This window comes from Antedon mediterranea, chromosome 5 (genome assembly GCF_964355755.1).
Source record: "Antedon mediterranea chromosome 5, ecAntMedi1.1, whole genome shotgun sequence".
Lineage (NCBI taxonomy): Eukaryota > Metazoa > Echinodermata > Crinoidea > Comatulida > Antedonidae > Antedon > Antedon mediterranea.
Window position 1 is genome coordinate 14,932,347 of NC_092674.1, and position 21,771 is coordinate 14,954,117.

A 21,771-nucleotide genomic window follows, 5' to 3' on the forward strand; every position below is an offset into this window, starting at 1 on the left:
AAATAACGTTGATTCGTGCACAATAAATGGTATGGTAACGGCAATCAACAAATCGTTGTCTTTCTGTTAGTCTTGATATTGTATTCATTTGAGCCAAGCCTCGCACGCTTGATACCCGGGGAGCAAACTTCCAAATTAATCCGGGCATGGCCTCACGTACCACAACATTAACAGGACGTGATAAGGCCCAAGGTGTTAACACATCTGACTGGAGCAGCCAAGGAAGAGATCGTTTGTCGGGAGACAGGTGTAAAGGAAGATCGAGATTATTAAGATCCTAAAGCTGAGGTTTGGACCAGGGGAGCGTGTACAGTACAAAGCTGCATGAGAGAGGAACACTCGCAGATTTCAGTAGTACCCTAATCAGACTGTATGATCTGATGGAAGCAGCTGCTAGTGGAGAAGAGAAAGCGGCGCTGACAAAGCTAAAAGATAGCACTTTAAAAGAAAGATTGGGATAAGAGTATTCAGAGGGAGTTGAGGAGAATTATAATTGCAAGTATAGACAAATCGTTTTTTAAATATGAGAGAAGAAGTGATGACTATTCCAAGACCAAAGTGTTCAGTCTGTAAAAGTAAGAGAGGTTTCGAAGTTAAACCAGTATCAAGGAGAAGACAACATTCTAAAGTTAAAAAGGGAACTCAATTGAAGGAAATGGTCCAGGATACTTTAAAAGGTGGTAAAAGTGAAAGGAGAGAAAAGACATGTTACAACTGTGGGAGGAAAGTGCATGTAAAAAGAGATTGTGGTGTCCAACGAAGTGTCACAAATGTGGGAAGAAACCTGGCCATATGCAGAAGGTTGCCCACAGAGAAAACAAGTAGACAGTATAGAACTTCCTGCACCACAACCATCAGAAGCAGCAACAACTGCATCAACTGTGACATTTTAGTGTTGAGATAGTATCGAATTTTTCACAGTTGGCAGATAATGATGTTTTAAGAAGCTTAAAGCGTACGACTGAATGGCGAACCTTCTAAGTCGCAAAAAACCACTTGCGGGGTTACGCAAGGAACTATATTAGGAACAATACTTTTCCAGGTAATGGTAAACGATTCAATCTGTGCATGTGATAAGGCCAAAAAAATAGTTTGTTTGCCCTCCATGTCCGAAAATTGTTAGGGAGGGGCGGGTAGAAAAATGTTTTTTTTTTAATGTTACTGAAAATTGTATCTTTCGCAATTTTTCTGTGTATTTATCCGAATTTTTAGAATATATTAAAGTATTTATTTTTCACAGTACAGTACAAAACTATTTTAATCTTTGTGCCTTTTGTGCGACTTTGGATTTTCTTTTCCATCATAATGTGATTAATAATATTAGTTTCTATTTTTTAAATTTGTAAATATTTAAGAATTTGTAATTATTAATTTTGTCTTTTCCCCAGTTGTTGTTGTCGTCGCCCAGGACACTGATATTTTGATTTTGCTCTGCTATCATAGATCTATCGACTGTACTAACTTGTATGTTCAAGCAGACTTTGATTGTCTTTACGACATCTCTACCATAGACATCGGTGACCGCGAGGAGTTCCTCTTCAAGTATGGCTGGTCTGGAAATGACACTGTTTCATGCATTCATGGACATACCAAATGTGCTCTTTACAAATCCAAATTTCCTGCCAGTGTCATCACAACATTTACATGTACCACTTCACCTGTCTTCCAAATTAGAACAACCAACGGAAAATGCAACCGCTCAACATTCCCTACGTGTTCAAGTTGGGATATGGAGGCATCTGAACACCACGGTTCTTGAACCCAAAGGAAGAGGATGGAAATTAGACTCCAACAGAAAACTGAAACCTAAGATGCTCTCTTGTGGTATTGCGCCAGACAACCTTCTCAAAAGAATCTGCTGCAATTGCAAGGAAGGCGAAAGGCAATGCCAAACCATGAGATGCAGCTGCAAAGTTTTGGGGATTTTTGTTAATTTAAAAAAAAACAATAACTAATAATAGCATGTTCATGATAGAATAAATACTTTTGACCTTTGACCTCATTTTTTAAGTTGTTTGTTTTTGTTCCAACTTTTCTTCTTTTTTTTCCCTGCATATTTTAACATCAATATACCATTATATGTAGACTTGCCCCAAGTCTGTATTGTTTTTTTAAATATGTATTTGTTTTTATTTCGACCGCGATTTGTTGTCTGAAAATACAGACTTGTGAAACACGTATAGAAATCTATTTGCAGACCGCAAACATCCGATAAGAATGACGTAGGTTATCATACCGTATTTGGCTATATGGGGCGGGCGGTATGTAAATATGGATTTCGAATCAACCAATGATCATTTTGTTTCAAAATGAAAAAGATCGAGTAGTAGGCCTGGCCTACGTCCAGTGCTGAATGTACGATCGAGACTGTTGAAATATGAAATCGTGTTGCCAAGTTGTTTTGTTTATTAATTGTTTGAGGGCGTATAACATGTAAGGTGTTAGCAGTTTCTCTCTCGTCAATACTTGTACATACTTTAAGGATCCATTAATATTTAAACTATTTTGGTGTACTAAAAACGTCTCTACAAGTGTTTTAAAAGTGGAGGTTGAAGTGTTGGTCAGTAATTTTTAAATTATGAGTGGAAAAAAAGGAGCAAAATCTGTAAGCAACCATCGCCGGTGCCACAACCAAGTGCTAAGCCGCTTTCAAAGGGCCCGGAAGCTGCCACGCCCAAATCTGATGAGGAATTCAGGGCAGAAGTTATGGGTAAGCTATAAGATCATTGATTATATAGAAGGATTAAACAAACGAGTTGATGCTCTGGAGTTAAAACTTTTAGAAGTTGAAGAAGACATCGTTCAAAACAACTCTAGTTGCAGAACTTTAATTGAAAAATTAAAAGGATCGTTTCAAACAGAGGTAGGATTAATAAAAAGTAACCATGTAGTGATGTTTGATGAGCTAAATAAAACAATCAAGGCTCAGAAAAGTGAAATATTCACTTTACAGAAGCATTTATTGCAGCTTGAACGCCATTCTCGATCGTATAATGTGCGTATCGGTGGTATACCTGAAGTTCCAGGCGAAAGCCCAATTGATAAAGTAAGAGAAATTCTTACTAAAAAGCTCAATCTACCCCATGTTTTAATTGAAAATGCACACAGAATAGGACGAAGGCTTACAAAGAAGGACATAAAACTGTTTTTCGTAATGGAAACTGGTACGTAGATGGAAAAATGTATTCTACGTAAAATATAACATTTTACAACTTTTTCCACCATAGAACTTTTGAATGGATCGATCTACATAATGACTGACGAGAAATCTGCTGTTTTTGTTACACGAAGAAGAACACTATATTTGGACAGTAGTTGGGTAATATTAAACATTACACATTCTCTCTTTTATTTATAATATTTATATTCCTTTTCTTATCACTGTAAACTTACTTACTCCCGCCGAACTTTTAGACAGCTATGGCTCCCGGTTTGCTCAAAAGTCTACATTTTCTATATCAAGTCTTAATGTCGATCTTTAAATCATCAACTTAATGAAACGACCTTACTATATGAAACAGTACTTAAAAATAAGTTTAAATTTATTGGATTAACTGAGATTTGGAACATTGATGATAAAGACAGTTCGGTAGAAGTGGTGGCGTTGCTGCCTATATCCATAGTTCAGTTAAGTATAGACGTCTTGATATAAATATTTGTAACTCTGAATCATTGTGGTTTGAAGTATGTGATGGGGGTAAAATGTACGTGATAGGGGTAATTTATCGAAATGTTAATTCCAACATAAATGAATTTAGAGAAGACCTCTTATCTTAGATACCTTAAAACAAATGAAAGTCAACAAAAAACAATGTATACTAATGGGCGATTTCAATATAAATCTTTTTAATGTTAACAACACTGATATAAACTCATATTTAACGGCTATTGAATGTTTAAATATGACTCAGTTAATAGAATCGACAACCTGTCTTGCATCTAACACCCTAATTGACCACATATATAGTAAAATTATTTGTAATAGTATAATTATATCTGGGACGATGTCGTGTGACATATCCGATCATCTACCAATATTTGCAATTTTTGAAAATATGATTTTTTAAATGATTTATCTAACATGTCATGGGAATCGGTTTATTTATGCAATGATACAAACTTGGCCTACGATAGATTTGATACTAAATTCATTAAATCATGTAAATAAGAAAAAACCATGGATCACCCGAAATATTAAAAAATCTATTAATAAAAAAAACAAGATGTACCAGAAACTAATTAAAAGTAAATTTGATAATTCTGATTTTATGAAATATAAAAAATACCGAAATACGCTTACAAAGGTGTTAAGAACTGCAAAAAGAAATTATTATTCACATATGTTTTCAGCTAACGCAACAAATTCAGTAAAAACGTGGAAGATAATAAATGATGTACTTGGTAAAAATAAATTAAAATCTGTTAATGCTATTCCTGAAAAAATAATTCGTAATAATAATGATGGGACAACATTAATAGTAGATAATCCGGATGTCATATTATTTATGTTGAGATTCTCTGTGTTTAGGGAAGGATGCTTTAGACCAGGTCCGCCTTATATTATTAGCCAATCAAAATCGTATAATTTTTGGAGGGAAAATGTTATCCTCCTCTGAAGCCTAAAATTTGCATATCCAGTATAAAAGTGGAATGTAATAGATATTAAGGGAGAAGAGAGAATAAGATCAGAGTAGATAAACGAGAAGAGAGAATAAGATCAGAGTAGATAAACGGAAAGATGATAAAGAAAATAATAATGCTTGACTGGTAGTGGTAGAAAGATGTATTAATTGAGTTACAAGGAATAAAAGTTCTAGTTGAGTTAAATATACTTTTTGTATGTGTTATCATTCAGTGACAGCTGTGTACGTCGCGTGGAAATATATACGCCTGAGAAAGCTCGGAACCAACTAATATATTCACTACACCGGACGAAATTGCTAATGTATTTAATGATTATTTTGTTTGCGTAGCCGATCAACTTGCAAACGAAATTCCCCCCTCACAAAAATGTTTTTCTCAGTATCTGGCCAATTCCTTACCAAATTCTTTTTTTCTTGAACCTATCACTGTTAATGAGGTATTTAATTTAATTTGTAAAATCGACCAAAATAAAGCAACTGGATCAGATGATCTACCAGCAAAATTAATTTCAATTGCAGCATTACATATTTCAAATCCCTTGTGTTATATATTTAATTTATCATTTAATAACTGTATATTTCCAAATCTGTTAAAGTGTGCTCGAGTTCAACCAGTCTTTAAAAAGGGGTCAAAAGAAATACCTGGAAATTTCCGTCCTATCTCAATTTTACCAGTTCTCAGCAAAATACTTGAAAGGTTGTTTTGTGACAGGTTAACAAGATTTTTTGAGAAATTTAATTTATTTTATTTTCATCAATATGGGTTTCGAAAACGTCATAGTACTAAGTTATCATTAATCAATTTAGTTAACACTTTGCTTTCTGATATTGATAAGGGTAACGTGTCACTTGGTATTTTCGTAGACTTCAGCAATACAAAGCGTTTGATACTATTAATCACAAAATTTTAATTTCAAAATTATTTAATTATGGTATTCGAGGAAAAGCATTGTCATGGATAACCGATTATTTAAAGAATAGATCTCAATATGTATCATTTCATAATAGCCATTCTCAAACTAGGGAAATACCTCATGGAGTCCCACAAGGCTCGGTGCTAGGTCAACCTATACTATACTATCGGAATCTGACCGTTTCATTAAATTGGGTGTGATTAGGCCTAAACATATAATAATTTATTAAAAAGGTACAATAAAAACAAATGCATCAGAGGCGTAAAGAACCCACGGTCAATATCATGTAAAATGTATATGGTATAAGCACTGTGGAAGGGGTCATTATTATTAAACTGGAAAATTCGGCTTATCAACAAATAAATACTTTCGTTTAAAATGTAAAATAAGACTGCAAAATTGGGCTTATCAACAAATAAATACTTTCGTTCAAAATGTAAAATAAGACTGCACAATTGGGCTTATCAACAAATAAAATACTTTTTTTTCAAAATGTAAAATTAAGACTGGAAAATTGGGCTTATAAACAAATAAATACTTTTTTTCAAAATGTGAAATTAAGACTGGAAAATTGGGCTTATAAACAAAAAAATACTTCCGTTCAAAATGTAAGAAAACATTTTTTTTTTAAATATAATCCTTAAGCTCTGTCTATACTATCAAACTAAATATGATGTGCCCATACTATATAGACATGACGATGTCATATCACTACGATAATCGGGCATATCACTACCATATTTGGGCACATCACACTTTTTTTGTTGAACTAGTTGGGACAGTGTAGACACAGAACTATGTGATCGAAACATAAGTCGGAATTGGACTGACGCGATTGATTTAATTGGATATTTTTATTAATGTAATGATTCATTAAAAACTATAAATACCGATACGCGTTTGATATTGATCAATGGTACAAAAAACCCTGAGAAATAATGTTATAACGCGATTTGGTGATAGCTTAGCAATAATACAACCCATATACTTATAAATACCTATTACAAATCCATTCATATAACTTTTCATCGCGAACCGAAAATGTATAAATGTTATTCTACAGACAGTAATTATATATTCAAAAGCCATATTATTATTATTATCAATACCTAAATGCGATAGTAATAACCACATACATTATTCCCAATACAAGTTTGTGCGTTCAAAAAGTTACGCGGCGTTTTTTGTAAGAAATATTTCTTGTTTTAATTTATATTAATGATATGCCAAATTCAAAAGATTATTTTGATTTTCGTTAATATTTGCCGATGACTCCAACCTATTTCATTCATTTTCATCAGATAAAATAGACCTTAAAGGGGGGTTCCGGGTTTAAAATGAATAATAAAAAATGTAAAATATATTTGTTTGTCTCTTGAACGGTAAAAGTTTCAATTTATATAAGCGCCCAGTGAAGCAGAACGAAGGCTGTGAAATGAGGCCAGATTACAAGTGCAGCTACGGCAAAATCACACTGTGGTTACAGAATAGGAAATTTGTGAAATGGTCAATTAGATAAGTTTGCACTTTACGTTTGCCGATTTTCGCACTGACTTCAAAATCAATGAAGCGTAACGTATACATTCCTGCTGAGCGAGGAGAGTGAGACGACGATACACGTGGTCTCTCTGCCCATGCCTGTCATCGTCACGTGATAAGCAGATACAGTATACAATACCAAACTGGTCGGGTCGAGTATACCCCGTCTATAATCACAACATGAACGATGTACAGTATTTGATTGAAGGTCGACTCGACCTACCGGAATGGTATAGATAATATAGCTCGAATGAGAGAGTTGGAATATTTGTAAACACAAGTACTGCTAATTTTAACAAGTGTAGCTTATAGTAAAAAGGCCTGGTAGTATCAATTCGCATAGGGTCTACTACACTAGCTAGCTCAATTTTTAACTGGGCCGGATCGGCTAGGTCTCCTTCCTACTACCGGTCTACTTGCTTGATGCAGTATCCGCTTTTTTGGAGAGTAAACTAGGCCTATTTTAGGCCTACTTATTAGACGATCGGTACACCATACGTGCGGACGGCGATCGGACCTTGTTTTGCCTCAATATTTACAGCCGATTTTTGTAGAACGTTTTAGGTTTAGATTGTTTAGGAGTTTGGTTGATAGGATGGGTTTGGAATCCACTGAGTTTTGTTATTTATGGGCCAATCGTTTAGTAATAGGCTAGCTAGGCCCATGAATGATGGCCCCAATTTTTTAACGTAGCCATCGTGGCATGGAATCCCTAGTCAGAATTGGCTCTCACCCATGAATAAAATGATTTAGGCTAGGCCTAGCCTAGTACGTGAAGCCGATATACGATCTGTACTATTCGAGGTATAAAAATAGTATAATTTATGACTCCGTAATCTGTACTAAATCTTGTATTTCATTAAATGTCAAATAAATAAATGCTACTACTGTTATTATTACACTAGCTTAGAAAATCTACAAAAAATGTATTTCACAATGATCGGGTCATGGAGGTATATTTTATTTTATACCTCCATGATCGGGTGTTCGTCGTTTGTTTGACAGGGGAGAGAGAACACAACATGCTTGACGTCGCGAGTTTGGAATCCACTGATGACGTGATTTTGTGAATATCTCATGAATATTAATGAGCTTCCCTAAGCTGCTGAAAAACAGACTTTCCATGAATTTACCCTAAAATGTATATGAAATTAAATTTTTTTAATTTCTCGTTATTACTTCTTCATTCTGACATGTCTATATTGTTATAATATTTTTTATTTAATAAATAAACGATATTTAAAAGCAATTTTAAACCCAGAATCCCCCTTTAATATAGCAAATGAACATTTATATAAAGTATGTGAATGGTGTATTGTAAATAAATTAACAATCAACTATAACAAAACTAATTATATTTTATTTCACAATAAGGGCAAAATTATTAATAAGATAGGCTCACTTTTTGTTAACGATAAAGTAATTAATGAGGCTGAAACTGTGTCACTTGATAAGAATCTTACATGGAAAACTCATCTCAACAATTTATGTAAAACATTACGTACAAAAATAGGTATTTTTTATAAGTTAAGGTATTTTCTTCCTCAAAGTATATTAATGTTAATTTATAAATCATTTATTTTACCACTAATTACCTATGGTATTGAAGTATGGGGAAGTACACATTTAAGTTACTTAAACCAAGTTCTACTTATTCAAAAGATGTTCGTTCGCTGTGTTACGTTTTCTGATTTTAGAGCACATTCTATACCTTTGTTTAAGCAATTTTTGATTTTAGATGTGTTTAAATTACCTGTTAGAAGTGAGACGGCCGGCCGGGGCGGACCCCTCTGGGATTCACCCAGAGGTTTTCAAGAAATAACTCAGAGAGGGCGCATGTCACAACAACATCACGTGACTATGCCATGATCAGTGTCGGCAAACCACGAAACGTTTATTTTTCACCTTCATGAAAAACGAAAATTTGATTTCAAAAATATTTTGGGAAGGAGATGAATTTTTTCAAATTTTACATTATATGTTGCTGAAATATCAATCATATGCCATTTTATGTAGAAAATTTGACTTTTTTACCTTTGACCTCATTTTTAGTGGTCAAGATTTAATCCAAAGACATGACTTCTATTTTAAGTGTTCTTCCTTTTGTAATTCTGCACATTTTGACACCAATTTTACCTAGATACCATATTCTGGTGACGAAATATGATTCATACAAGAATTATAGCAATTGGCAACGGTCAATGACCTCTGACCTCCAATAAAACATTTTCCCTAGCCCCTATCTTTCCTTCTTTTTTTTGGTAGTTGTCCATACCCATACCTACCAAAATCAGTTGAAATTAGCTTCTTTTAAATTTTTTCACAGATTTGCTCAATATATGGCTAATTTAGGGATACTACATGTAACCATCTTAAACAAATTTATATGAGTCATATTAGGCCTATAACAGAATATGCATGTCCTGTCTGGCATTTTAGAAACCGTGAAAATCTCAGCGAGTTTTTCTGCAGAACGAAAAGATACAGAAATTCTTGCCTCCCAATTTGCTACTTGCCGTTTTCCTGGCTTTGGTTTTGATTTGGTTTTTGCATTGATTACCGTTTTTGATTTGAGTAGTAATAACGATAATAATAACATTGTGATAATAATACAGTAGTAATAATAATGTTTAATGTTTTAGCAAATGGTAACGTCCTGTTTTGTGTACAGGTTTATAGTTTTTAGCTATGATATATTTTAATTTTAATGTTTTTAACGGTTTGATGTTTAGAGTTTATAATGTTTTTAACTGTTTTTATTATTGTGCAATTTGTATATGTAATTTACTCTCAATTAAATGTTTTATATTGCAATGAGTAGAATGAATAAAACCAGAAATGAAGCTTACTGATAGCAGACAGTCTGACGGCAAAGTTGAATATTGGTGGGAGAGAATTCGGGTGTATTTTGGATACTGGAGCTGAGACCAGTCCTATTTAATTAGTAAGCGTTATATGGGCACCAGTCGTGCAGGTTATGAATATTAATGAGGAGGTACTATTTGAATATTCATTTATCAAAACCCAGCAGACCAAGACGATTCAGTCAGGTTATCTCATTAGCCTAGACGGAAAATATACAGCAGTAATTTTATTGTGGCAGGTTATTACTATTATGTAATTTTTTTTTCTACCCGGCCTGCAGCTTCTCGATTCCGTAGGCTTTCAGTTACTAATAAATTCTAGACTATGGGACAGTTAACTATTATGTAACTATATAATCAGCATAATGATGGTTTAGGGTTTTAACTAGTAATTTTCATTGATGAAATTACGAAATATTGAATCCATAATTTACGATGGCGTGTATTTATGTAAAACAAATATAAATGACCCACCAATTGTTTTCACATTCAGAACTGCAGATATAGGACACATAAATATGTTACTTCGTACAAGAATGGTGCCCATATAAACTATATTATGAGATATATGTACACATTATTAAATGCACGGCTGGTGGCTATCTGCAGCACTGGTGCCCATATTAACTCTTTAACATTAGATAGATATAAACATGCAGGGCTGGTGCCCATCTGCAGTACTGGTGCCCGTATTAGATAGATATATAACTATGCGTGACGGTTGCCAACACTGCGCAGCACTGGCGCCCATTTACAGACGTGTTGAATATTCATTATTGGAACCTGATACAGCGATTCGCGGGAAATGTGCAAATTGTTTGCCATTGTGGGCAAAATTTCTTAATTCTCCGTCTGAAAACTATTTAAAATGGTGGGTTTGTGGTTTATCAGATTGTGAAGAGCTACGAAACGTATTCGAAAATGCGAAGTCATTACATTTCGTTGGAAACAAGAAGGGAGACTTCGGAAAAATAAAGTTTTCTCCGCTTCCGTCTCAGGCCAATGCCTATTGTACCACCAACGGCGTAGAAGAGCAGGAGGACAACGTTGAAATTGACAAAATTGGTCTTATCAATACCTCATATGCACCAGGTTAGCCTAGCCCCTTTATATCATGTTGGGATATATTTCGACACTTTGAAGAGCATTTTGATTTATTTACTAGATAATAATAATACAGTATATTAAAAATGTGAGTTGATATATGGACATCTAAAAAATGGAATAAGAGAATAGGCCTAAATTATATAGTCAATGGTGATTTTATGTTGTTCTTTTAAAAATGACATGGCTATTCCAAAGAATTATGTTATTATGGAAAAATGCAATACTAAATAGATTTTCTTTATAAACAGACCAATCCAGACTTCAATCATACTTAAAGATATTGTTTGCCTATCGTCGGGCATTACATTAAAATTTCCCATATGTAGGATATTGTTTGCCTATCGTCGGGCATTACTTTAAAAATGTCCCATATGTAGGATATTGTTTGCCTATCGTCGGGCATTACATTAAAATGTCCCATATGTAGGATATTGTTTGCCTATCGTCGGGCATTACATTAAAATGTCCCATATGTAGGATATTGTTTGCCTATCGTCGGGCATTACATTAAAATGTCCCATATGTAGGATATTGTTTGCCTATCGTCGGGCATTACATTAAAATGTCCCATATGTAGGATATTTTTGCCTATCGTCGGGCATTACATTAAAATGTCCCATATGTAGGATATTGTTTGCCTTTCGTCGGGCATTACATTAAAATGTCCCATATGTAGGATATTGTTTGCCTATCGTCGGGCATTACATTAAAATGTCCCATATGTAGGATATTGTTCGATGCTGGAGAAATTCGCTCTCATGTAGAGTTTTGCAAGGCGATTGCGAGTATTGGATATTGTTTATGGTGATTTACTATCACTTGTATTGATGTCGCTGTTGGGATAAGACGTACTCGACGCAAGTAAACTCTGTATGCTACAGTAAACACGATATGTTACCGACGTCGAAACGAAGCACACGTGCCAAGGCTACCACTTCAGCCAGCCAGCCCAGACCCGCCAGCTCTACCTGAACAAATCTCAAATAAGAGAAGATCTAAGCAAAGCCATTGAATTTAATTCTGAAAAGATTGCAGTGCTTGAAACGAAAGATAAGGCGAGAGAATCAACGCTAATTAGCATTTCAGCTGATATTGGAAACATGCGAGAACAACTAACTGGCTGCCATCTTGAAATTAACAGAGCCGTTTTTCAAGACGAAATAACATCAGGCTTGTTGGCCTTGAAATAACTCCTGGCGAAAATTGCATCCAGGTTGCAAACAGTATTTAAAAAAAACATTTCACGCTGTCAACTATGCCAGCCATTTCACTATTAACTATGTTTTTCTAAGCTCCTTGAACGTTTAATCTATAATAGTCTTTATAATTTTATAACAAAGGACAACATACTCTGCCCTACTCAATATGGGTTTTCAACCGAATTAGCGTTAATAGACCTTTATGATAAGCGGATGTATGCTCTACAAAATAAGGAATGTACAGTAGGCATCTTTTTAGACTTAAGAAAGGCCTTTGACACCATAAACCATGATATACTTTAACAAAAATTATACATTATCAGCTAAGTTTTTAGTCTTTTCTTAAATGAAAATAACGACTTGCTGATAATTATTTAATTTTTTTTTATTGTTTAAAGCAATATGTCGAACATTTCTCCGCTCTGCTTATGTATGGTACAGGCGTTTCTTGTACCATAGAGATATTATATATTCACTATAATATCTCTATGCTTGTACAAAGGAAATAATCCTGTGGAAATTTTGAGAACGTTTCAGAAAGAATGTGATGCGTGGTCACACTCGACCTCACAACCGATGCTGAAACCATTGAACTAATGACATTGCGATGAGCTAGCTGAACAACAAATGTTGTAGTCACATAACAAAAATTTCACTTAATTGCTCTATTATTACTAACTACGTCATCCAACTCTTCAACTATTATATATAATAATAATAATAATACATATGATGTCAACTATTTTGAGCTCTAAATCTAAATGATCTACGGAAAAATCAACTGAACTTATGTCGGAGCCTACTGTCAATCCAGGCACGAATAAGGTCAGGCTAATAAACAGCCTACTGAGTCACCTGGCATACCAAAAGCCGGTACCTTGGAACAACAACAAGGCCTACGGACAACGGACTCATCGACAATGCGAGATGTTGAGCTTCTTCTTTCCGACGATAAACAACTCGTAAGTATTGTTGCTACGACAATAAGTAATAACACATTCTTTCATCTTCAAATCTTATGGATAAAATTATAGCATCAATATGTGGAAACGAAAGGATCATCCGATCAATAAGTGAAGCCATTCTTGACCAGGTCAGTCAAAATATTTATAGTAGCGTTGCCCTTGACAACGAGACTATCGCAGGTGAAATTACGTGAGAGAAGAAGAGAAGAACAATAAGCTGACGAACGATTAAAACAACTTACTAGAAAAACTCCTACTATTAAACGGCGTACCCGAGACAGATAATACCGAAAACACCGATAAGATAGCCTTAGAAATAATATCATCTTGTATTTGTGATAAAATAGAACTAATCGATATGGACCACACACACCGTCTTGGACGGAAGAAAGCAGGACTACACCAAGATAAATCACGTTCTAAAACTAAACCACGTCCAATTATCGTTGAATTCTCAACCTACCGCGCAAGAGCAGAGGTATTTCGAAATAAGAAATTACTTAAAAACTCTTCCTTTTCTATAACTGAAAATCTAACGCCACTTCGCATGAATCTACTACGCGAAATGACAGCACATGACGCAGTGGACGGATAAACTGCATACTGAAGAAAAATAAGAAGAAGATTGTTATTAGATCAACAACAGATCTCCGTAATCTCCGAATGTAACTTTATTGCCACATCTATTTGTTTTATTGTTAATACTGCATTATCATCATTATTATTGATATTACTACATTATTATTATTATTAACAACAACATTATTATTCCCACATTTTGTTATTATCACTATTATACTACTATTATATAGTAATGGTACTGTATTAATATTGAAATCAAGCCTAAATGATTTTAAGATTCTTATTATTAATTATATACACGTAGACTACATATTCATTTTATATTCTACCGATGTCTCAATTCAAAATATCCATATTATTACGCAATTTAGAGTTTTTTGCGATAATGCATTATTATTCATACTACTGTATTTATCTGGTTAATGAACATTTACAAACCCAATTGTATTATTGATATTTTATTTATTTGTTTATTTATTTATTTTTTAAACGGCAGTATACCTTCACTTTCTAATGTCATTTTACATTATAAATCAACTCAATTATGATGTGTGTTTCATGTAATGATACCAATCTTAGGCCTTATTCCGCTTCATCTTGCAACTGGTTATGTTAAATTTGTATGAGTATTATATTTCCCTTTAATCATATTTTAGATAACTTTGAATTCTTACATGTTATCAAACATTTTTATCTAAATCAAAATGTTGACTTTAATAGAATAAGTTCTTTACATTTTAATCTTTTTGACATTGATTTAAATGACAATAATGCTGATAATAACTTACTATTTCTTGATAATAATGATGAATGCACATTATGAACTTCTTGATAGTTTAAATTCTAAACACTGTGAAAACACTTCCTCTTTTAGTGTTTTCCATTTAAATGCAAGAAGCTTAGTTAAGCATTTTGACAAAATCAATGATTTTGTAAACATTATGAATCACAAATTTACGGCATTATGTTTTTCAGAGACTTTTTTAAATAATAGTAAACAAATTTTTTCTTTTTACAGAATGGCCGGTTACAATCTATTACAGAAAGCTTTACAGTTCTTTATGTGATTCCGTATTGTGTCCCATTTGGGAAAACCTGAACGATCTATAGATGGCGCTATACCATATACGAGATCTAATGGTAACAAGTCCAAGTCACAGAGACTCACTCATGATTAAGCTGCGTCGTTGACCAGCGAAAGCTAGAGTAAAAAACGTAAGTTTACGAATTTTATTCGACTTTGGATCATCCAAAAGAAAATTTACTTAAAATATTATGTGCTTGTTAACAAATAATTGACGTCATCGTCATGCACAATAATGATTGATAGGCACACGCCAGTTAAATTATATGTATTTACTGCCAAGAAAGGGGTAGTGTAGTGCAGGTTTATCAAAAAAATATCAATTTATTTTGAGCCTTTGTATTTTTAGTTGACTTTTTATGTTGTTATTCTTAGTTTAGTTTAGTTTCCTTTTTGTTATAATGACCTACAAAAATGAGTTTGTGAGAATGTGGTATATACGAACATGAAATAAGACTTCGTATGAGGCCAGTGTCAAGAGAGCCACTGAGCTGGTAAGATAAGATAGACAGTATTGGAAATCCTTTATTTTCACGAATAATTGTATTTTGATATTTATAGTTGACATTATGCGTTGACTATATCCTTAATTACATTTTTTCGCATGGAGTTTAATACTGTACAATGTATTGTATATTTTCAGGTTTTTCCTTTTTGCTGTATTTCTTGGTATTCAAATAAAATCATATGAACCCAACAGTGCTTTGCCGTTTCTTTTTGTAACATCCGATTATGCCCTGTAATATCCCGTATTACTACATGATATGAACAGGACACAGGAAAAGACATCACTTTATCAGCCACTGCATGGAGGGACAGCGCAATTCAAACAGTCATGCCATCACTATAGCCACGTTGAATGATCGGGTTCGTGAACTGGAGGCAGCAAATCTAACTCTGACCAACACAGTAGCTACTCAACAACGCCAACTTGACAGTCAATCAGCCGACTTACTTGCCATTCACCAAAGACTATCATCAATTGCATCACGACCTGAACCACCTACCATTCCAATCATTCAAACTCCTCCACCACCACCAATCGCTACTCCATCAAGACCCAGCGTCCACCCACCAAGACGACCGATTCTAAAACTTCTACGCGACCACGAAGACACGAAAAAGTTTCAAACATCTGCTTGGATATTATTTCACCGAAGAAAAACGACTACGATGCAAGGTAAGCTGTACTCTGGATATCGCTATCAAAAACCAGAAGGATGATGTTGATCTATACATAGGGCCAATAACAAAGAGAACAATTATGATATTTCTTGAAAAGGGAGATATTAGCAATTATCAATGATAATATTAAAAGAACAATTAACCATTTCGGTAGAATACATTAAGCAGTTAATGATCCAATTCTAAGCAGAATAGACGGGATGAATTCATTGATATTCTGGCAATGTCTCATTTCATCATGTCTGGAAAAATAGGAAAATTGACAAAGGTGTCTGACGAATGGACGTAATATGAGGATATCTAAAACCGAAGTTAGAAAATATTGTGGAAATTGCTCTAGCTGTATTAGTTATCCTGCACAATGATGCAGCGGAAGAAAGAGTTTTTTCAATGATTAAAAAAAAAAAAAAAATGAGTTCCAGGCAAACACTTCGAAAGAAGTTCTAACAAGATGCAAGGCTGCAACACGCCATTACAATGAGCAACACAAGAGCAAATGACCACCAATACCAATTCAATTAAAATTCAATGCATTAATAATTGTACAATACTGTGGAAGGTAGAAGGAACAAGAATGTAAATGTGGAATTCAGACAATTAAAATACAGGTTTGAAGAAGTTCGAAAAATTAAGTTCAATGATGGTCAAGATACCCAATTAGACACTATCAAACTTTTCACGCCAAATGGACCAAAGCTCCTACAAGGCAAAGTAGATACAATTTCAAAATCATGGAGAGATCATTGTTGATAAACCAATTCCATGTTTCTAGGAAATTCTAGGAAAATAATTCTGTAGAATTGTATAAGCTTGTAATTCGATGTTTTTTAAGGGGCAACTGACCATTGTGCTTTGTTTCTGTTCGGCTCTGTATCTGTTTATTGGTCGAATAAATAAATGAAATGAAATTGATGTAATACTCCTGCCTGTAGGAGCTGATTATTTGAGTCGGGTGTAAAGGACTCCTCCCAGTTTGGAGAAAATGTTGGTACATTACTCTTTTAGAGGGGATTAAATGTCGTATTGAGTTGTTGTTTATTGTGTTGCAGAGAAAGATGGTGTGAGTTGCAGATTGGTGGAAAAGGATAAGGTGTTTGTATGTGGATTTGAGGGATTTTTGAGGGAGATGGAAAATGAGAGGAGTGCTATGTGAAGCAAGGAAAGGATAGAAAAAAATTGAATAATTGACTAAGGCGGACAGAAGAAGAAATTAATTGTGTTATGTATGTAGAGTTGCAGCCTAAAGGAAAGTAACGTGACATTCATGGAGTAAAAGAAAGTGAGTTGGAAGTAATAATAAAAGGCTATACTTGAAATTAATGAAATCTTTTAATTGTTGAGATCATTGGAGATAATTTTATAAGGAAATTGAATAAAGGAAAAACTGGTGAAAATAAAAGAGTATTATTTTGTGATATGATGTCACCGTAAGCCAAACAAAGCTGAGCTTTTGGATTCTGGTGGTAAGAATGTTTGGTGGTTTAAGATAAATAATTGGTCAGTTTTGAACTTAAACCCCTTATATCTCAAAAACGCTTCCTATCCTGATTACCTTCCATATTCGTAATATACGGAAAATTCTGGTTTAGAAAAGTTGGATGGCAATTTGTCCCCTTTCGGGTGGTGATATGGGCTTGATGACATATGGACTGAAGCAGGTGTATATGCTTGTAATAGTACTGATCGGTCAACAAGATGATGTTGACCTAAAAGAACTAGCTGAAAACATATCCTGAATGTTTAATAACAGAGATGAATCTCACAGAGTAGAACTTTGTGTGTTGTTAGATAAACTATGGGCACTGTTGAATAGCACTAATGTACAACATTTAATGACAACGTTCAATAAGAAACACTCAGAAAATCCTAACTTTGTGCTGTGGTCAACAACGTATATGGATATGATACAAATATTACTAGACTTTATCAAGGCACAGAGGGATGGTAAATGGGCTCTTCATCTCGAAGCCTTCACATCTACGGTAAGTTACCATGGCTGACAAATTATGCTCATTGGGCCAATAAGCACCGGAGTGGTATAGCTCAAGATACTTGTCATTGATATGCCTGCACTTTTTTACTATTTAGGCCTACATCGCACATTATTCATGATAATGACGATGATGACAAACCTTATCCACCATGGACATTCACTGCGGTATACAATTCTACCCTTACTACAATTAACTCAAACTCATGAATGCCAGTTTTTGATTACCAGTTACCCACTTTAGCATCCCGTAATGTTAAAGAAATTATACTTCAGTGCAATAAATAAATAAATATAGTGATAAAAACCTAATAATTCACAGTGTGTTGTGCTACGCCAAAATGAATATCCCATATGAGATAAAAAGTTGCTGTAATAAGACAAGAGACTGAATTTTATTGTTGCTAGATATTTCTAATGTCCACGTGGTAACCAATTACCGATTTCATTCACTATTTTTCTTCAAGGTCACAATCATGCCACGGCGAACATAACACAACATAAGTTTTTGGGAAGGGGCCATAAACATATTTCTAAAAACAGCTCACACTCAGGCCTATTTCGATCATCATTACATTTTGTTAACTGTATTTATTCGCAATTTGCATGTACATGCATTAATAAATATGTCAAAATTAGGATGGCAATATAAGTTTCTCCAGTAAACCAAGACTGGAAATTGTCACATACCTTCAACAAAATAAAGGATAATTCATTTCATAATATATACAGGGCAATCAAATCACTTGATTGTATTGCACCACCCAAGTGGTATCTTTCAAAAAGTATATGTATTCTAAATTAGTGTGCAAGTCTTCTAATTGTAACCCTGGGTTATTGCATTTGTTATTGTAGTGTTTACTTTTTTTTTTTTTTTATTATTCTTCTTTCTTTCTCAGATTTTGTGCACGCGTTTTCTCTTTAACGTATCAACATAACATGTTGTAACTTGGTCAACATATAGACATTTAATTGAAGATGTTCAGCCAAGCTTTTTGACGATGTCAGATCCGCGTAGCGTAAGTCACGCGCGATTTTCTGAAAATCTTAAATCGGTCATAACTTCGAAACCGATAAATATTTTTTAACAAAATTTTCAGCCACGTTTTCTTCACATCAATGGCTAACTTTTGGAATGTTTAACAAATTTTTGAACATTAGAAAGTTTTCGCGTAAACGGCGTTATAACTTCACATCAATTGTTAACTTTTTTAACGCTACCGAAATTTGTAACATTAGAAAGTGCGCGCGTAAATTGCGTTTGAAATTTTAAAATGCTTGAAATCAATTTCTGATTAAATTAGAGCACGATTCAGGTCATTTTCAGATTTCACGGCGCAGGGAACACGTATCAGCATTTATTTTGCACGATTTGTGTTTTTAAATCTTTGTTTAACAATTTTACGTTATTTTATTCACTATTCAACTTGAAATGGCGTTCTACGAGCACGTTAAACATGCATCGAGGGGTGTTCACGACATACCGAATGCACGAGTAATCTTTCTTCGGATTTTTTTCGGCAGGTGCTCATATGGCTCGATGTGTTAGTGCAACCGACTTTGGTATCAGAGGTACCGGGATCGAATCCCATCACGGGAAAACAATTAAATAAAAGGATTTATAAGGCTATTACAGTGAAAGGGCAGTTTTAATTTTGAATAGGCTACTTTTTGGAAAACTCATAACTGAAAAGTACTTGAATGCGCAAGATACGTTTTGTTGCGGGCGGATAACCAAACTCGTCCTCAAGTGACGAGTTTAAGTTCTAGTTATTCTTTGATTGTTTTTTAGTGTGGGTTACTATTAGAAGTGGGGTTACTATTACGGTGTGGGTTACTAATTTACGGTATGTGATGTGTATTTTTTAGTGCATACTCATTCCTTACAATTACATTAGTTTTAGTTTGTACACACACACAAATCTGTACGTTTGTTCATTTTTCCCCACAGAGATGGCCGATGAACTGATAATGAAAATACAATGTACCTAGTCCTTCATAGCATTGTTTGTAAAAAACACTCCGTCTGTGATGCGTCAGCATGCTGTGCAACTTGGGATTCAAGTGGAGAACATGCTGAACAATTGTGTTGCACTAATAACTGCACAAACCGCGCAGATTCTCAACCTTTAGAGACAAGTCCGTCAACTAAAGGCTGAAAATCAAAAGCACAGAAGATATTGGTACAAAGAAGAACTATTTTTAAATATATTCTTTATCTACTCAGTAACGAATTTTTTTCATGTTTTATAATATACCACTTGATACCATCACATTTGCGATGTAGTAACGTTTTTATTTTTGTAATTATTAATTAATACAAATGTTGAGAAGCAACTGTTAATCAATACATTTGTATAAACAAATATTAAATCTATCAAAATAGTATTTTTTAAAGAAAATCAGTCTGTCTTCAACATTATGATGCTGTACTTGAGGTGATCAGCTATTAAAAACGTAGGAGGAGATAGGAAAATGCGAAGCATCCTCGTATTATTGGTTGCGGGTATTTTTCAAGACAGACATTCATTAGACAGTGTATTGGGTCCAAGGTCCATTAAAATTACATATTCAACAAAACAATATAAGTAAATTATTTTTTCAAGGGGACAATCAAATACAATATCCTTAATGTTATCCAACCCATGCACAATTGTTCACCTAATTTTGTTATGAAAAACCCTCATACTGTAAATCAGTTTAATATTAATAATTTAATATTTTTTGCATTCTTTTTAATTAGAAAGTAAGGGTGAGTGTGAGGCGTGTGATGATACTACCGCCGATGAATCAAGTAGCCATGAAAGAAACACCAACTGGCCCAGGGAAGAGGAAAACTAAAATAAGATCATTCTCAGATTTTCTAATGAGTATACTTCTAAAACTTGTTTTAAAGAAATAATTCTGACACTATTTAAAAAATATGTAGCAGCACTAACTTGATTACACAATTTTTTAGTTTGAGATAAATAATTTTTCATATTTCACCAAACTTATTTAAATTTAATTATCACTTTTTTTGTTAGATTCTTCTTCCAGTTCTGATATTGAAGAAGCACCACCATCACAACTATCACAGCCACAATTTACGCCACCTCAGGCAAAAAAGCAGCCTTCTCCCCCTGAACCTTACAGGGTTTATGCTCCATTTTAGAATGTAGGAGGATGCGTAAAAAAGATATACCTAGGTCTCTAACGTTTAGGGGGAGGAGAGACAACTGGTCCTTTTTTAAGCGGCGGTTGGCTTCATTTATAGAGGAACAGGAACTCACAAACCGTGAAAGTAAGGACGTCCTTACTTGGTGTTTAGACGGGGCGGCGGCTGAGTTCTATGTGAATCTGATAGAAATGGATGCTGATATGGGCTTTAGGCAGATCATTAAAGCTTTCAACCGACGTTTTAGTGAGGACGAGCTCCCCGCAGTCCTCCAAGCTAAATTAGAGACTGCTACGCAAAATGAGGGAGAGACTATAGAGGAATGGGGAGATAGAGTGCTAACCCTGACTAGAAAGGCGTTTAAGGATTTGCCCAAGGAGTGGATCCAAGAGCAGGCCGTAGTTAGGTTTTTTATTGGGTGCAGGGATGCAGAAGTAGGTAGGCATGTCATGCACAAGCACTGTTCAACTATTCCTAGAGCTATTAGGGAGTTTGAAAAATATGATAGTTATAGGGGGCTATATAGTAAACGTAAGAGTAAG

At 34.3% G+C, this 21,771-nt stretch overlaps 2 long non-coding RNA genes across 2 annotated transcripts in view; one reads left to right on the plus strand and one right to left on the minus strand.

Annotated features, from left to right (window-relative positions):
* LOC140049363 (uncharacterized) overlaps positions 1-21,771 on the plus strand; it is a 423,758-nt gene that overhangs the window by 225,141 nt on the left and 176,846 nt on the right. The gene's annotated exons all lie outside the window — the stretch shown is intronic.
* The window catches only part of LOC140049362 (uncharacterized), a 250,627-nt gene that overhangs the window by 45,847 nt on the left and 183,009 nt on the right, over positions 1-21,771 (minus strand). The window lies entirely within an intron of this gene.